Below are 7510 nucleotides of genomic sequence, written 5' to 3'. Positions count from 1 at the left end.
CATCATCATTGATATAAAGGTTGCAGTTTTCGAAAACAATCACGTAACACTCACGCTTTAAGCAGCGTTTCCACCTGCGAGGATTGGTGTTTTCACCAATAGAAACGCTTCAAAGCTGCTGAGGATGTGTAAATGAAGCGTTTCTGTTGGTTAATGAAAAACAGATCCCTCGTTACACATCCCCAAACATTATTGGTGGAAACGCTGCTTTGTTGTTGGTAAACGTTAAAGATGAATTTTGTAAAGTTCCCACGCGAGCGTACAAAGCCGCCAGCGTAAGCTAGTCGTCTACATAAACAAATCCAACCCCTACCAATTCAACATGGTCAAAAGGTTAAAAAGCCCACAATCCGCCCGTCTCGAGCGCTCAACAAACAAACGATTACCAAAGAAATTATTTAAACTGAGGAAATTGGAAAACTCATAACAACCCGTTTTTAGTAGGTTTGCCGATTGATTTGTATTCCTGAAGATAAGTAATTACGCCACTCGGGGCCAGATCCATAAATCCGGGGGGGCGCCCGGGAAAAAAGGGGGGGCTCTTCTTATATTTAAATATCGAACCCCTTCCTGGTAGGTGCCACGGTTTTTCCAGTAAAAGGGGTAAGTGACAGAAGCAGGGCACAGGGAAAGTATGGAGACGGTTTCATTTTTTGAATTGTTTTTTTATACAAAATTATGTGGCCAGTAGTAAATAGATAAACGACATTGTTTTTCGACGGTTTGTAGGTACTTGTCTAATGTCTTACTTAAATGTTCACGGAAGAGAAAAAATAATGTTTTTTTTCCTGTGCTATGGGTATGTATGATATGATACTGTCACTGTTTGTTCCTACAAAATAAACAGAGACGGATACAATAATATCCTACACTTCAAGTAAACGCAACTTAATAAAAATTGTGAAACTAGTTCTTATTGATGATATGTGTCCATTTATTATCAGATGGCCCACTTATGTTAACCCGTATCATCCTACTAATATTATAAACTAGTCGCATGCCTCGACTTCACAACTGAGACTAAGGGGCTGTTTCACCATCCATTGATTAGTATTAACTGACGGTTAAATGTGATGTCTTCTCCGTCCATTCGAACAAAACAAATAGAGACGGCTTCACATTTAACACTAATCAATGGATGGTGAAACAGCCCCTAAATCTATCCTGCTAACATTTTCTTTCATACAAACCTTCTCCGCACAATTACAAACACAGCAAAAAAAATAAACAAAAAGGTGCAACCATTCTGAAATAGGTAATTCACAAACATACATTTCTTCTTTTAATTTTTATTATTTATTTAATTTAATAGATGAGGAACTTTGTTACTCAATTCATGCAATAAAATCGAATCGTTTTACATGAATTTTGGTATGGAGTTAATTTAAGCCCCGGGAAAGGACGTAGGATAATTCTCATCCCGGAAAATTGCATAATTCCCGTGGAATAGCGATAAATTAATAGAAATGAATTAAGTCTATTTTAAAACAAGAAGTTAATGTTACAAATTTGATTTTTAATACAAGTTTTTTCCGCTGACTGTTCTTACATTGTCATCCAAGTTACATAAGATGTACATACCAAATTCAAGTCAATCCGACCACTAGAAATGGGTCACTACAGACTTGCAAGATTTGACCCGACAACAACAAACAGCGCAAGTTAAATGTCATCATCATCATCAATCATCCTCATCCCGGCCTACATAGGTCACACAGCTGGGCACAGGCCTCCTCTCAGGATGAGAGTGCTTGGGGCGTAGTTCCCACGCGAGCCCAGTGCGGATTGGGAACTTCACACACACCATTAAATTGCTTCGCAGGTTTGTGCAGGCCTCCTCCCGATGTTTTCCTTCACCGTAAAGCTCGTGGTAAGAAGTTAAATGCGAGAAAAATAAATGTGTCGACTCCACAGCAGCCCCTGTTCCGTCTCAAGATGGACTTAAGAAGCAAAAAGGAAAGAGTCCGCGGCCCACCCACCCCTCGTCGGAACACAGAATAATAATCGCCAAAAGAAGGGAGGAAAAATATAAATAGCTCTATCCACCTCCCTAGATATTAAAATTTGTACAGCCGCCTTTCAATTTTGTTAAAATAAAATTACGGAAGGGTAAATGCTTGGAGCATTTTCTTTGTATTGTATCTCTTATTTAATACAAGATTCTTGAATATATAAGGTTACACGGAAAATTCGGTGTTTTGACCTCTTTTTGCCTGTGGATCTAACAGCGGTAGGTACAGTTTGCTTTTTTATACCTACCTGTTTTATTTGACAGTGGGATAAATTTGTTTATATTTTTATTGTAAGGATGTACATTATACCTACTTACAATTAGCTATCTTTTCTATACACGCACGAAGCTACAAGACACAGTCCATGTAGGTAGGTGTGGTAGGTAAGTACTACATTATGTTGTAATAATTAACATATTGTATTGAATAATATTCAGATAGTTTTAAAGAAAGAAAATACATTTATTCACAACACAAGACACAATAATAGTATTAGGTACAAATAAACAACACAAAGGTATGTGTCATTGCGGTTGTGAATCGGACACTGGCTTAGCATAATGCTGAAGCGTTAAAAACACCCTAACGCTGATTTTCAGCCAGCACCGTCGGTGACCCTTGGACCGGTGTACTCATTGTTAACTGCATAACTACCTAAATAGATTAGATCAGCGCTTCTTAACCTTTTTCAGTCCGCGGACCACTAGAAAATCAAGCACAATTTCAACGACCCCTTAATTAAAAACACAGGAAAGACAATTTATTTTAGTACTAAAAAACCCCCGTGTGGTGTCGGGTTAGAATTACGCTTCTCGATCTCTTCCGTCGATGTCGTAAAAGGCGACAAAAGATATAGGTTAGGGTATATACCGTAGGCGACAGGCTAGCAACCTGTCACTATTGTACCGTTTTTGTCTAATTTTAAACTTAAAATATTGTTGTGTCTTGTGTAGTGTTGTCTATTGCCGTGTTGTGAATAAATGTATTTCTTTCTTTCTTTCTTAGTCCAATTAGTTTTAAAAAAGTTTTCAATTTTGAAACTGTTGGCTAAATATGCAAGCTTTTAAAGCGTCACTTCATAACCAATAAAAGAAAAGAAAAAACGCGCAATTTTTTTTTTGCTATTTGAATTTTGAACAGATTGCCTGTCGCGAACGTTTTAAGAAGTAATATTGTAATTTTGAACAAAACATTGTTTTTTTTTTCCTCACATTCAAAGTGAAAAGTAGTGGTGGCCTCGGCCTTACTAGTTTGCTATTCGATTCGTTCGGAACTTTAAACATAAGATCGGTTTTCATTTTCTTTCTCATTTAAATCCTTAGGAAACGAAGAAAACCGATGAGTTCCGAGCGACATTAACATTCTGGTTGTAGTTACAGCGGCCAAGGTGGTCAAAAATATCGGAACTAAAAGAAATAGAAATATCTATTATCAAGGTATTTGAGTTTATGTTTCGATATTTTTGATCACCGCTCGAAAATATCTGATGCCGACGTACTGTATATTATTATGTAAAAGTGTCTTTCGAAAAGATTTTGTTACAAATATCATTCTAGTACCTATAATCTTTTTTTCCTGGCTGTATTTTTTGTCGACCGCACTTGCATTGTATGTATGTAAAGTCTTTATTGAACAAAAAAATAAACAAAACCAATCGACAAACTGAGATACAAACTACTTTGTACGAATACAAAGGCATTGCAAACTAATCCTTACTAAATTCCAAGTCAAACCGATCACTGGAACTTGATAAAACTAAACTTGCAAGATTTGAAAAACATACACAAACTACGACCATTGTATTTCAAATAAAACATTGAATAAAAAGACAGGTCAAGATTACCTTATTTCTAATAAAAATATAAAAATAATAACAAAATTGCGGGTAGACCAACAACCGGCAAGCTCGCCTACCCTCTTAACCAACATAACTCGACCTCCCATTCCCTTCCAACTAACTCGCACCAGAGCTCTCACTCGCTGGCCGTTCTGCATCGCGCTATCGAAGTTTTTCAAACTATTACTTATAAATATATAGGTGGTGTAGGGGTACTCGGGGACCGGCTTCCCGGGGGTAGTCAGTTCGTCAAGCTGAGCTAAGTTGATGACCAGATAAATGTGCTAATTACATCAGGTCAGCTGCACATTGGATGGATCTCTAAGACTGAGATACCCCGAGAGGCGATTTCGTTCCCACTTTTTGCTGGCTCCAGTCAAGTGAGAAGGTAGGCAAGTGTTTTTATTACAAGCTTTTTTCAGACTACTTTTTACCCGGCTGCCCGAAGAAGGGTAATTTTTTTCGTTGGTACCTATGTAAGTAAATATATTTCTTTGCTCCTCTCCACAGCCGAACGGCTGAACGGATTTCAACATTATGAGGTATATAGATTCGTCATAATTAAGTGTTGGAGTGACACAGGGTAAGATATTATTTCAATATGGCGTCTGCGAAAAAAATATGGGGGAGGATTAATCTCTTTTTAGGGTTCCGGAGCCAAAATGGCAAAAACGGAACCCTTATAGTTTCGCCATGTCTGTCTGTCTGTCCGTCCGTCCGCGGCTTTGCTCAGGGACTATCAATGCTAGAAAGCTGTAATTTTGCACGGATATATATGTTAACTATGCTGACAAAAATCTAAAATTCAAAAAAAAATTTTTTTAGGGTACCTATCATAGACGTAAAGTGGGGGCGATTTTTTTTTCATATCCAACCCTATAGTGTGGGGTATCGTTGGATAGGTCTTTTAAAACCAGGGGTTTGCTCAGACGATTTTTCGATTTAGTGATGTGTTTGCGAAATATTCAACTTTAAAGTGCAAATCTAAAATCTAAACCGGTGGGTGGAAAAATTTGAAAAAATTCAGTATATCAAGCTTTCAAGGAAAACTATAACGGCTAAGTTTGCTTGAGAATTATTAGTAGTTTATGAGTAAATAGCAGCCTAAGGTATAAAATATACCTAAACTTGGAAGATTCCGTATAAAATACGAAATCCTTAGAAAAATATTACTTAATTTTTTCGTAATGGCTACGGAACCCTATTTTGGGCGTGTCCGACACGCTCTTGGCCGGTTTTTATGTACTTTAACAATGTGAGCCCATTCCAAATATAACACAGGGTCGGGTTTTTTAGACGGGTTTTTAGCCGGGTTTTTTACGCAGTAGGTGCGCGTAAGTTTTTTTTTATTTTCATACCTAAATAAATATCTGTAGCTAGATTTTTTATAAGGACGTTACTTTTTCTTTTACAAATGCTTGTTTTAATATTTCCTTACATTATTTCAAAGAAACAATCCAATCGGAAGGCCTAGGTATCGCTGGTTGGATGAAGTAGTCAAAATACCAATTGGCGGAGTCTTGTGTCGGAGGCCAAGATCCACTTTGGGTCGCTGAGCCGGCGAAGTAAGTAAGTATTTCAAAGAAACACTATTTTCCTCGACGGAAATTGGATGCCTTTCTTGTATCGTTGCAACCACTACTTCCGGAGCTCAGCAATAATGTGTTTTTAATTTGTTGTCATTGGCAAACAGCTAGTTAAATAAGGAAGCTCCATTGTCAACGTTATAAAGCGATCTATTATCATCATAACAGTCGTAGGACGTCCACTGTTGGACATAGGCCTCCCCCATAGACATAGACCTCTAGTCGTTCGGTTGGAAGCAGCCTGCATCCACCGTGAACCCGCGTCTTTAACCAGGTCATCCGTCCATCTCGCTGGTGGACGTCCTGCGCTGCACCTGCTTATCCGCGGTCTCCATTCGTAAACTTTTCGGCCCGATCGGCCATCTGTTCTCTGTGCTACCCATTGCCACTTCAATGAACTAAATCGCTTGCCTATGTCGGTGATTATCTGATTATTATATTGACCACAATCCGAAAAAAATGTTGGCTTTTTTACCTACGTCCACACTAACAAAATAATTACCATCCGTGCTCATTCACGCTTCGCTGCCACTGCCACAGATCCAATATCTATACTTAAAAAGTTTAAGCCGACCCGAGAAAGTGAGATTTCCCGTGAGTGAAAATGTGCGAAGTTTCAGTTTGTCCAACTTAGAGCGCGCAACTTTAGTTCGGGCATCTTTCGGAACGTTGGCAGAAAAACACTTTTTTTTTATTCTTAAAGGACTTCAACCGAGAAGCAATTAATAAAACCACGTCTCATTTCCAGTCTAATACGTCCACTGAATACGCCTCTCGCAATAAGTGGGCGTGCGCTGTTTATAATGCTGAATTTCATTGAAAAAAATTCTGATAGTAGAACGAGCTAAGATTTCCATCGAAAATAGCTCCCAGTAGCCTTCTGCATACAAACGGACAAGGTCACCGCGCTATAAAGAAATAATTATTTTTTAACTTTTTTCAACTGTTCAAAACATTGTTGAACATGAAAATTAGTATACTTACTGAAGTATATTACTTTTAGATCCCTTTCAAGTTATACCATTATTTAGGTCCCAAAGTGTGAAAGTTAGGTAGGTACTTACTTGGGTACTTATTACACTATAATGTTGTATCTAACTGAAGTTTGCTCTTAGTAATTCGTATGAGTGTTGGATTGTCCATAAAAAAAATGTTATTTTGTTTGTAAAGTGTGTTATTACAATTATTACTTTTTATTAAAAAGATCCTTACCTACTTAAGTATAAAGCAGCACCATTACCATGACCGTAACTAATTCACTGACTGACACAACGCTTAGCCCGAACCCATTCCCTATGGTCGGTTTTTTTTTTTTTTTTTTTTCTTTATTGAGGAAAACAAACAGCAATACAATCATACATGAAGCTAGTATACATGCAGGTAATTCATGAGCCAGTAAAGTTTTCACTGATATGACTACACTTATTAGGAAAATATTATGCACAAAGTAAGTTAAACAACAAACGAAAGGAATGATGACAATATCTTTTTTTTTTTTTTTAAGACAAACCTAATGCCTTGAATACATGCAGAAAACAGGCACTAAACAACTACAAAGTGCTTCTTATTGCGGCCACATAACTATTATACTTTTGATGAAAAATATCAGTATGGTTATAATCACTATTATGTGTGGAACAAGCTCTTATGAGAAAGCGATTCCTTGCATAGTTACACCTACAAGACATAACAGCAAAAGTTTTTTTTTTTTTTTTTATTCGACTGGATGGCAAACGAGCAAGTGGGTCTCCTGATGGTAAGAGATCACCACCGCCCATAAACATCTGCAACACCAGGGGTATTGCAGATGCGCTGCCAACCTAGAGGCCTAAGATGGGATACCTCAAGTGCCAGTAATTTCACCGGCTGTCTTACTCTCCACGCCGAAACACAACAGTGCAAGCACTGCTGTTTCACGGCAGGATTAGCGAGCAAGATGGTGGTAGCAATCCGGGCGGACCTTGCACAAGGTCCTACCACCTGCAAACAAAAGTATTTTGATATTAACTTGAAAGGTATACATAAGTACATATCTTTGGGTAACAATGCAATTTCAATTGTCAAAAATTACAGTC

The sequence above is a fragment of the Choristoneura fumiferana genome, chromosome 19, assembly GCF_025370935.1.
Source record: "Choristoneura fumiferana chromosome 19, NRCan_CFum_1, whole genome shotgun sequence".
NCBI classification, from domain to species: Eukaryota; Metazoa; Arthropoda; class Insecta; order Lepidoptera; family Tortricidae; genus Choristoneura; species Choristoneura fumiferana.
The sequence above is the reverse complement of the archived record's forward strand: the minus strand, read 5'-3'. Positions refer to the sequence as shown.